The 11,907-nt window shown below is 40.7% G+C and overlaps 1 non-coding gene across 1 annotated transcript; it reads right to left on the reverse strand.

Moving 5' to 3' along the window:
* Nucleotides 1-2,586: 2,586 nt before the first annotated feature.
* On the reverse strand, nucleotides 2,587-2,702 carry LOC118396492 (U5 spliceosomal RNA). Its single transcript, XR_004828207.1, has one exon. It is a non-coding gene; the product is annotated as a U5 spliceosomal RNA (small nuclear RNA).
* Nucleotides 2,703-11,907: the final 9,205 nt, after the last annotated feature.

Raw genomic sequence — 11,907 nt, forward strand, 5'->3', positions numbered from 1 at the left:
CAATAAACAAATGTGAGATGACATGTGCAATCAAAACATGGGGTTTCATTTTCACTCTGTACTTTATTTTAACTCTGTATGTCTTTTTAAATTATTCCCCCTTAAATCACCATTTGATCTCATCCATTTAGTTTCAACTGCCCATATTATACAAATCTAAAACATGAAAGAGACAATTTACATGAATTGTAAATTAATCAAATCTTAAGTGACCAAATCCATTTCTGAGTAATCAATAAAAAATGTTACCAAGAGATTATACATTTGGTATTGGTTTTATTTGGAAAATAATTCGTTTTCAATAACCAAAGATGTATTTTAATGTTTCTTTTGGGAGATATTTATTGATGAGATTTCTTTTTTTTTTTTTTCTGTCACACACGATATATGCTTCAAACCCTTGGAATGAAGACCGCTTAATTTAGGAATGCATTCTAGAACAATTTGTCAATGAGCGCCATGGAGTTGAATCCTGGGTAACTACATACATGGAATGTGTCTGAAGTAGGCATGTCAACAGAACTGGGAGGATCAACAGAAGTGGGTGTATTGAAAGTTAAATCAGCCACTTGGGCAGATTTGTTGCCACTCAAGACTGTTTTGCGTGGCTGATTGGGCCGCATGATGAGTCTATTGCTGAATACTTAACACTTTTTCTAACCTCAACTTCCTCCTAACCGTCCACGTTAATTATCCTGACCTGCTATGCATTTTTGCTCACACAAACCCTTAACCTAATTTTCTTAACCTGCTGTGTATTTTAGCTAAATCGAATGCCCGAGCTGACAAGGTAAAACATATGTTGTTCTGTCCCTGAACAAGGCACTGTTCCCTGGTAGGATGTCATTGTAAATAAGAATTTGTTCTTAACTGACTTGCCTAGCTAAATAAAGGTCCATTTAAAAATAAAATAGAATCTCTATGATCGCCATCTAGTGGCGACGTCACAATATCAATGTAGATTATTGCATCAAATTATGAATTGATAAGGAATGCTCATGTTTGTATAATTGCTTGATTGTACAGTTCATTATTTCAGCTTTTTAGCAGTATTCAGCCCAGTTTTGTAGTTTTCAGCAGTGATGGAAAGAGTGCCGAAATATTCTACTCAATTAGAAGTACTATTATTATTTTTTATTATTTATTTTAGTACCCAAATATACTTTATTTTGTGTAATAATAATAATAAATAAACTACTTATAAAAGTAAACAGTAGCTCATTTTAAAAAGTACTCAGTAAAAGTAAAAAAATAAATAAATAAAAAGTTAAAAAAAGTAACTATTTGTACATTGTATATATATAATATGACATTTGTAATGTCTTTACTGTTTTTAAACTTCTGTATGTGTATAAAAGTAAACAGTAGCTCATTTTAAAAAGTACTCAGTAAAAGTAAAAAAATAAATTAAAAAAAAGTAACTATTTGTACATTGTATATATATAATATGACATTTGTAATGTCTTTACTGTTTTTAAACTTCTGTATGTGTAATGTTTACTGTTAATTTTTGTTGTTTTTCACTTTATATATTCACTTTGTATGTTGTCTACCTCACTTGCTTTGGCAATGTTAACACGTTTCCCATGCCAATAAAGCCCCTTGAATTGAATTGATATAAACTGTAAAAAAAATAACAGTTGATGTTGATAATTAGCTAATTTAGCTGAAAATTGTTACACATGATACTTTCCATGCCTTAAATTGAAAAAGGAAGAGTAAATTAATCTACAGTAAAGTAAGTACATTTATTTTATCTGTATGTTATCTTATCTGTATGTTTTTAAAAAAAGTAAAATATACTGTTAACATTTTCAAATAAATTCTGCATTCAAGGAATTAAAATGTATTTATAATAATATATACAAACTAATCTATACAAAATAAAATGCATAAACAAAGTTGCCATACTTCAATATACTATTTACGCCTTTGTTACTTATTCCTTGTCCATGGGACTGGCTGACATTCACTCAATCACCCATTCACACTCTTTCCCTAACTCACTCCCTCTTTCACTCACTCCACCAGTGGTGGAAAGAGTACTGAAATATCCTACTCATGTGGAAATACTGTTACTTTAATGACATTTCACTTAAGTAAAGTAAAATCACAAGTACTCGGAAAAGCTACTCAATTACAGTAACGAGAATAGTTGTAATTAGTTATTTTACACCTCAGTTAAGTTTTCAGTATAGAAAGCTTTTCTTGCTGTTTTACTGGTCTTCTGGTGATACATTGGAGCAAATATGGACTCGACATCCATCCAACGGTATTCATGGGTCGAGTGTTAACTTGATGAGCAGGTAAGTGTCATTATACAGCAGATGGAGAAGACATAAGCGACAAAAGCGGTTGCTTAGTGTCCCAGGGCGCAAAAATATGTAGAGCTGTAGAAAGCTTGCTTTACAACTGCAACATTTTCTCTAAGAAATCAATTTTAAAACGCACAACCATGAGCTGTGACGTCAGATGGAAGTTCACAAATGCAAGACAGTATGTGGATAACACAGTCAAAACACTAAATATCAGAGGATATCAACAAAGACTGGAGCTGTGAAGAGTTTATTATTAACAATTATTGGAAGCCCAGCCGTGAGGCCAGGCATCAAAAAATTAGTTGATACTCATAATGTTCCTCTCCACGGAAATCTTTAGTAAAAGGCGAAAGATTTATGCGATCTGAAGAGAAACCAGAGTGTACTATTGGCTGTAAGGACACTGTTCCGACCGAGTTCTCGGCCTTACTATTCACAATCGTGGTTTAATGGAAAACAAAAAAAAATCTTTAAATCGCTGATACAAAACAAACAGATATTGCAGTTCCCCAATACAAATTAAGAGTTAAGTGTTATAAGTGTCAATGCTTGGTAAGTTCATTCATTCTTTACACAAACGAAATGCACGCTGGGCATTATAAGATCATTCCCTGGTTTGCCCCGTTCAGTCCTAAAAAAAAAGTATAATCTGTAACGCCAGCGTAATTTCAGCAAAAAGGAGAACATTTTTGTCCTAAAAGCTACCATCCAAAGTCTACTTTCAAAATTAGAAACAATTTGCCACCGGAACGAAATACTATAACACTTCTACATCGAGCATGCGCCATTGAGACCCGCAAGCAACTTGTTCACAAACCAGGTGTGACAAGCAGGGAGGAGCGGCGGAAAAAAAATATTCAAATCAGAACATTTAACTGGTGGGCTTTACAATTGCGAGTACCCGCTGTCTGCAACAATGTGTCAATTTAGAAGTCCAGCAGTAACTCAACGAAGAAAACGTTTTTTTGTTAAATAGTTTAGCAACCTGTTAAAACAGTTGTTTGATTTATGGATTACCCTACTACCATGAAAAACACAGCAAAGCATTGGATATCGCTTAATTAGCTCACTAGCCCAATAGGCCTAAAGAAAAGTCTACCCAAATCACTTAAACACAATTATTTTCAAAGGCAATACCTTATGCTGAATGGCTTCTTATTCTGGCAAAATAGGTATTGTGATGATGTGCCTGCCTATGATCTATTTTCTTCAATTTCTACTTAAAATCAAATTGTTTTCTAGGAACATGGATTTCTATATATAATATTGCTAAAGCATGTTAACATGGTGCATTTTTGGGGCAAACTAAATTAAAGTTATACTATATTCTTCATGAATGGAACACTAGCTGTGATGGTTACATTAACAGCTTTGATTGATTTTATAAAATGCACTTCTGCTTTGTCCTTTAGATGGCATCATCCCATTCACAATAACCTGGCATTCTACAGTCGCTGTTACTGTATTTTACTCCACACACTCTAGAGTAACTCTTTACCCATAACAGTCGGCCTCCTCTCTCTCCCTCTCCTATCTCTCTCACCCACTCCCGCTCTAGCTCTCCCTCTCCCATCTCTCTCTCTCTCTCTCTCTCTCTCTCTCTCTCTCTCTCTCTCTCTCTCTCTCTCTCTCTCTCTCTCTCTCTCTCTCTCTCTCTCCCTCTCTCTCCCTCTCTCTCCTGAATCAGCAGTTCTCCAGCTCCATGCAGCAGCCTGCAGAGAAACAGAGTACTGGACTTAATTATACTCCCACATCCACAACTAGCCCTTGCCTTTCTCTATCACTTTCTCCCTCTCTCTCCTCATTCCCTCTCTGTCCCACAACCAGCCGCTTGCCTTTCTCGATCACCCTCTCTATTTCCTTCTCTCTCCCCTACAACCAGCCCTCTGATTCTAGCTCTCTCCCTCTCTCACACACACCAGACAGACTGACAGGCATGCACACACACACACCAAACAGACTGACAGGCATGCACACACACCAGACAGACTGACAGGAATGCACACTCACCAGACAGACTGACAGGCATGCACACACACCAGACAGACTGACAGGCATGCACACACATACCAGATAGACTGACATGCAGGCACACACAAACCAGACAGACTGACAGGCTGGCAGACAGGCAGACAGACTGTCTGTCTGTCATCCAGGTGTTTATTGGTCATCTATCAGCAGGTAGCCTCCATAAATCCTCTAACATAGTTTCATCTCATCTGAACATGGGCTAATACACAATCTGGAGCAAGCCATGCACACATACCTGTTTGAGACAATGCACTGTGTTGAGGTAAGGGTTTTCCGTGCGGCTGCCCCCGTCTAGTCTGACAGTGAATTATTAAACACGTCTTTGCAGCTTACGCATTTATACAGCCCACCTGAGTCCAGTGACACAACAAATGCCAACATGTGTGTGTACGTCTGTGTGTGTGTTTGCCCTCACTGCATGTGATATCAGTTAGTTTCCACCTGTATAACCTTTTTTAAATCTGTATTGCTGGAGTACACTATGTTAAAGACACTATAGCGGAGAGGAGAGTGTGAAGGTGCGTTTGTGTGTGTGTGTGTGTGTGTGTGCGTGTGTGCGTGCGCGCGCGCGTGCGTGTGTGTGTGTGTGTGTGTACACATGAACTCTCCCTGCAGGGTTACCCAGTGGAATTCTATGAGTGAATCTGAGAGGGATCTTTGGTTTGGACTTGCATTGGGTTCAGTGTGTTTTTTTTCCTTCTCCTCTGCTGGTGAACTTTTGAGTGTGTGTAATGTGCACCTGAATGGAAAACTTATCAAGACTGATAATTGCTGTGTGTGCCTATGTCTTTGTGCGTGTTTGTCATGCTTGTCTGTGTGTGTGCGTGTTACACTGATCCTGATGTCCTCTCACTGACACAGCCAGTCTGCCTCTCACCAGGACACCACCAGCCCTGCTGACAGACAGACAACATGCTGACAGACAACACATTAAATGCTAACAGGACATGGCAGACACACCAGACTGGGAACCAAAGAGAGAGAGCGTGACTCACTGATCCTTGCTAAGTGACCTTAAGACAGAGACTGACCCGCAGAGACTCAGAGAGGCTCTGACACTGACCTCAGACCAGCCAGAGGTGACAGGAATGATACCACACAGCAAAGACACAACCCTATGTCAGAGAGAGGAGGATGTGGAGGAAGATGAGGAGGAAGAGGTGTGTCCTGTGTGTTTCATTGAGTTTGACAATTGTCTCCACCCGCCTTCCACATTACCCTACGGTCACACCTTCTGTTGGCCTTCCCTGCTGCACCCTAGCCTGGCAATGTCAGGACGGACACACTGCCCTCTCTGCCGACAACCAGCCTGAGACACACACAGTCATGGCAGGAACATATATGCACACTGCCCATACAAACATACACCTCTCCAGCAGGAACACACACATCTCCCCTAGGAATCCACACACACCAGGCGGCACAAACAGCCATCTCTTAGAAGCTCAAACCCTCCCTTAAACACACACCTGCACTCACACACCACAGAGACCTCTTGATGCCTCCCACACATGCACCAGACAGGCCCCAGTCGCTCAGACACACACAACAGAGGAATGTGGTTAGCCATTGCCCAGCGTTGCTGCTCTCCTCCTATACTGTAAGTGTCAGTGTAGTAACAGAGGGCTAGCTCGAGGGGTGCTCTGTTGCCAGCCTCTACCTAATGAGTCATCATATCCTTTAGACTGTAGACACTTTCTGGGTCCACTTTGTCTCAACCTGCTATTGGCTGTGGCTTCTCCAGTGGGCTGGGTCCATTTCCTCTATTGTCCCCAGTGCCAGTAACAGACTGCAGTACTCAGGGGGAGATAAACATAGTCTCACCCGTCTCCACACCCATTACTTATTTTTCTTATTCTCTCTCAACTCTTTCCTTTCCCATTTTCCCTCATCTCACCCTCCTCCTCTCCTCAGACCCTAGCCCCCTCTAGGGTAGCGAGTTCTAGCCAGGGAAGAGGTTGTGAATGTGGGGGTAGGACTCTCTGTATGCTGCTGTAAAGCTTCCATTCAATCAAAGCCTTAGGCTGGAGTAGGGAGGGAGGCCAAGTGAGAGGGCACGATGTTGGGTCTGAGTCAGACAGCGAGTGGCCTTTCTGTCAGGGGGATTTCACTGCTCTGCTCAGGGCAGATCTCTCTCTTTCTACAGCATGACTGACCCTCACATCTGAACTTTCATGTGAGACATATGAGACTGTAACTCCACACACATACAAACGCACTTAGCATACACACCTAAACACCTACACACACAGAAGATATACACGCGTACTCCCTCGCACACCTGGAGCTTTATGGTATGCTTTATGCATGTCATTACTCATCTGGTTATCCATACAGAGAAACAGAACATGTATTCAGACACTGGTTCATCTGTTTGTATACAACCTCAAAGCATATGAAACAGTGGTGCCTGCCTGCCGCCCGGTGTTTGTGGGGGTTGGGCTGGTGTTATGGGAGCGCATTCTCCACCAAACTAAACAGAAACAGGGAGCACTAGATTAACATACTCTGATGAAACCGTGGAACACACACGCCGCTCATCTGGGCTAGGGTGCTGGTCTACACACGTCTATACTAATGAAGTCTGTGTTTTCCCAGAACTGCCACCTATTATTCACACAGATGGAGGATTTAGCCAGTCAGCAGAACATTTGGGAAATGTTTCACATCAAGCTACCTTTATGAGGACCAAACCGGAAGGTATATATGAATTACAGTAAAAGGAACAATGTTATGATCATGGGTTTAATAGCTATCCTAGGTCTTCTTAAGGGGCCTGTGCATTGCTCTTCAGCTCTGGATTAAATAAACCATTTCCATGCTGTCGGCTAAATAAACAGTCCATCTGTTTGGTTTGTATGCATTACATTTTCTCTGATCACAGACAATGTGCTGTCTTGTAGCCTTGTATGTTTCTTCTATTGCAGTGATTATGTATAGTGTGTAGAGGTATAGTGCAGTGTTTAATGTATAGTAGTGTATAGTCTGACACATATATTGCAGTTTATGTTTAGTGTAGTAATCCGCGTGAGTGATAGACGCAGTTGCTCCTCTTCCAATTAGAATGATGGAGATGAACACATGCTCACAAAGACAAGAGTCAGAGCCTCAAAGAGAACAGGAGGGAAAGAGGAACGGAGATGTAGAGAAGAGAGATAATTACTCAGTTAGGACCAAACAAAGAGAGAAAGAGCTGTATTTCTCATTTTGAAGAGATTGAGTGAAAGGCAGAGATAGATAGAGGAGAGGGTGAGTGATGACTTTCTCCACCTCCAGTAATGCCAGCAGAGTGGACCCCTTCAGGCCTAGTGCCAGAGCCAGCATCTTCCCTGTGACAGACGGCACTGCCCCCACCTTCATTAAATAGTGAAGACGTCTCACTGCCCAACTCACCCGACACCCTGACAAACACACACACACATATACCCAGAGACACACATACACAGACACAAAAAGGAAGAGAGAGGGTTATCAGCCTGTAGTGGGTGGACTAGACGATGGAAGGAAAGCGAAGCATTACTCTAACTGTACCTTAATAGACGTTACACAATCATATGAATCACTGGTATACTGTAAGTGTTTATAGTTAAGGGGTTAGGGTTGTGACTGTTCCACTGCAGTCTTTTAGATACTGTTATGTGTGAGGGGGGGTGTTAACTGTAACTGTATATGCCCTTGCTGTTAATACTGTCCATTAGTAATAAAGCACCATCATAATAATAATAATATCTCTACCATGCCAGAGGGTGGTGTCCTATTACAGTAGGATACTAGGTGTGTGTGTGCAGCCAGGTCGCTCAAGATCCACTACAAAATTTGACATCCATCCAGGTAAGCAGGACATTGGGAGATGACTTCGAAACCAGCCGCAAGTGCCAACAGTGGATGTTATTACCATCACGTAGGCTTGAGGGTCGCATTTTCAATAGCAGATCTAGGCACATTTTCATTTTTTTTTTTTTTACCTTAACCCTTACCTTAACTACGGCTATTGCAGTGACCGTATTATCGCCACACCGGCGGTCACTAGTGATGAAGGCAGTCAAATTCCACATGACCATTTAGTTACGGTAATTAGGCTTCTCCAAGCTCTGTTGCTGCTGGTCATTGATAGCCTACCAAACTTTCTAACTGCCTGGTACTCCGTACTCTATTGTCGCTCTAATCACTCGGCCATCAATGTAAATATATTCGAATATCTAATCAAACACATCATGAGAGCCCTTAAGCTCATGTTGTGCAACATTGGTACCGTAGCGCCAAGTCTAGGTCCAAGAAGCTTCTAAACAGCTTCTACCCCCAAGCCATAAGACTCATGAACATCTAGCCAAATGGCTACCCAGACTATTTGCAGTGCCACCCCTCACCCCCCTCTTTACATCACCTCTACTCTCTGTTGTCATCTATGCAGTCACTTCAATAACTCGACCTACACCGATCCTCGACTTCGGTGATGTCATCTATAAAATAGCCTCCAACACTCTACTCAACAAACTGGATGCAGTCTATCACAGTGCCATCTGTTTTGTCACCAAAGCCCCATACACTACCCACCATTGCGACCTGTACGCTCTCGTTGGTTGGCCCTCGCTTCATACTCGTCGCCAAACCCACTGGCTACAGGTTATCTACGCCTTACCTCAGCTCACTGGTCACCATAGCAGCACCCACTCGTAGCACGCACACCAGCAGGTATATCTCACTGGTCACTCCCAAAGCCAATTCCTCCTTTGGTCGTCTTTCCTTCTAGTTCTCTGCTGCCCATGACTGGAACGAATTGCAAAAATCTCTGAAGCTGGAGACTCACATCTCCCTCACTAGCTTTAAGGACCAGCTGTCAGAGCAGCTTACAGATCACTGCACCTGTACATAGCCCATCTGTAAACAGCCCATCTATCTAACTACCTCATCCCCATACTGGTATTTATTTATTTATTTTGCTCCTTCGCTCCCCAGTATCTCTACCTGCACATTCATCTTCTGCCAATCTACCATTCCAGTGTTTAATTGCTATATTGTAATTACTTCGCCACCATGGCCTATTTATTTCCTTAACTTACCTCATTTGCACTCACTGTATATAGACTTTTTGTTTTCTTTTGTTCTACTGTATTATTGACTGTATGTTTTGTTTATTCCATGTGTAACTCTGTGTTGTTGTATGTGTCGAATTGCTACGCTTTATCTTGGCCAGGTCGCAGTTGCAAATGATAACTTGTTCTCAACTAGCCTACCTAGTTAAATAAAGGTGAAATAAATAAATAAATAACATGTACATACTACCTCATCTAACCGGTACCACCCTGTTTAAAGTCTCGCTATTGTTACTTTACTGCTGATCTTTAATTACTTGTTACTTTTATGTCTTATTCTTATCTGAATTTTTTAAAACTGCATTGTTGGTTAGGGGCTCGTAAGTAAGCATTTCACCTGTTGTATTCGGTGCATGTGACTAATAAAATTTGATTTGATTTCTATAGGCTATGTAATTGTGGGAGAAAACAACAGAGTGATGGCCGCTAATAAAAAGAGGAGGATCAGCTTTTTGTAGGCTAGGCCTACTATATTTATTTCTCAACTTTCCTAATATTAAGCACATTGCTTATCTTTACAATCAGGCATGAAAATAAACCAAGGTAAAAGGCGTCATCCATTCGCTATTTAAGTGCAAAGATTACATGTATTTTTTTCCGCTGCCCCTTTCGATATGCATGATAATGGTTCATTCTACATCAGAACAAATGTCAAACATATATTACTTAGTATATGAAAATGATGCCCAGCATAAGAAACAATTATTTTTTTTACAATTTGTTCAATCATGTAGCCGAGCTCATATGTTTTAATAAGATTTGTATCACAACTAAAGTGGCCAAATAACAAATTAAAATTAAGCACATGAATCCGGTGTAGAGCCTACCTTGCATATACTGTATAAGCAGCGCTTGAGTTTTAAGTTTGGGGAAGAGAATTTTTTACTGTAACTGTAACTAGTGTTTTTGCTGTTAGTAAAGCCTACTCATCTTGGCTGACGAAAAGTAAATGTGGACAGTTCATCTAATATCTTCAATATGCACCTCGGAATTGGATAAGGATGCGGGCAGTTGCGTCCCCGATGTGTCTGTCTTAACTTGTAGCCTGTTAGAAAGACCAGATCAGTTGACGGAGAGGTGTGTGTGTGTGTGTGTGTGTGTGTGTGTGTGTGTGTGTGTGTGTGTGTGTGTGTGTGTGTGTGTGTGTGTGTGTGTGTGTGTGTGTGTGTGTGTGTGTGTGTGTGTGTGTGTGTGTGTGTGCTATAAATTGAATGTGTGGATTTTTTTATTGTGCATTACGGCCACAAAGAGGCATTATCACGTGCTTGTCAAATTGTGAATAAGAGGCTATTGGAGTGTGTCCAGCCTGCGCAAAACACTAAGCAGTTCAAGCAACTTTTTTCAAATCATCATTAGTCTCTCAACAAGCAGACCTACAATGTATTAAAAATCTAAACATATAGCCCAACGTTTGTAGAACAACTAAAGCTACATTAATAACTCTAAATTAAGCATAAAGGAGTACCTATTTCTTTGTTAACCGCTTGACGCAGAATAGAAACATCAAATCATTTGGGGAAAATATAGATATTTTATTCAGCTTTGTTCAATTCTATTCTTCATACTATAAAATAATGCCACGGAATTCTAAGCAAATCTTGTCTGCTAAATGAACTAGTGTAGCCCACAGCCATTTGCATAGCCACATCAGGACCAAACATAAGGACAACTCGGAGTACTCTTTTCTTTTGAAATAGACTACATTTTATTTTTTATCATGCTTCTTCAGACCTGTCTAAAATAAATAATGGATGGATGGATTTATTAGACTTTTTAAAATGTAAGCCAGAAGATGCTAAATGTGTTGTTAATTAACGCTCAATTACCGTTAGACCAACAGTTATTTGCTTGACAGTCACAGGCAGTGCCAAAGCCCTAACCTTAATCATTCAAACTAAACCATGGAGTTGATTTTGTTTTAACCCTATTCTAAATTTGATGTTTAGGGACACTTAGTCTTACTTTCTTAGCTACAGTATATCTCCCTGGCATATTACATCATTTATGCAGCAGCATATAAGACATGTTTGGACTCACCTTGTTGTGATGTGCTCACTTGAACAGGAAGGTGGTGCGGTGGTCCTTCGTGGGTAAATTTTGTCATCAAAGAAAAAGAGACCGTATTTGTATGCGGCTTTATTAACTCAGTGATATATATATATTTTTTGACATTGTTTTCAAACTGATATGTGACTCATATTAATGCCAAAATAACATGAAAATCAGGCAAACCCCCCATATATTATTATTTTTGTTATTTCTATTTTGATAAAAGCCCCACCTGCCCTGAATGACGGATCGCCACTGCATGGCTCCCCCAGTGATTTTACCCATGTGCCCCTACTGAACACCTGGTTACGTCACTAAATTGTGTGACAGCGAATCACACACACAGTCTGACTAAGAGACTGCTGACACACACACACACACACTGCAGCCCCCCCCCCCCAGCTGCAAAAAGAGAG

The sequence above is a fragment of the Oncorhynchus keta genome, chromosome 1, assembly GCF_023373465.1.
Source record: "Oncorhynchus keta strain PuntledgeMale-10-30-2019 chromosome 1, Oket_V2, whole genome shotgun sequence".
Classification (NCBI taxonomy): Eukaryota; Metazoa; Chordata; class Actinopteri; order Salmoniformes; family Salmonidae; genus Oncorhynchus; species Oncorhynchus keta.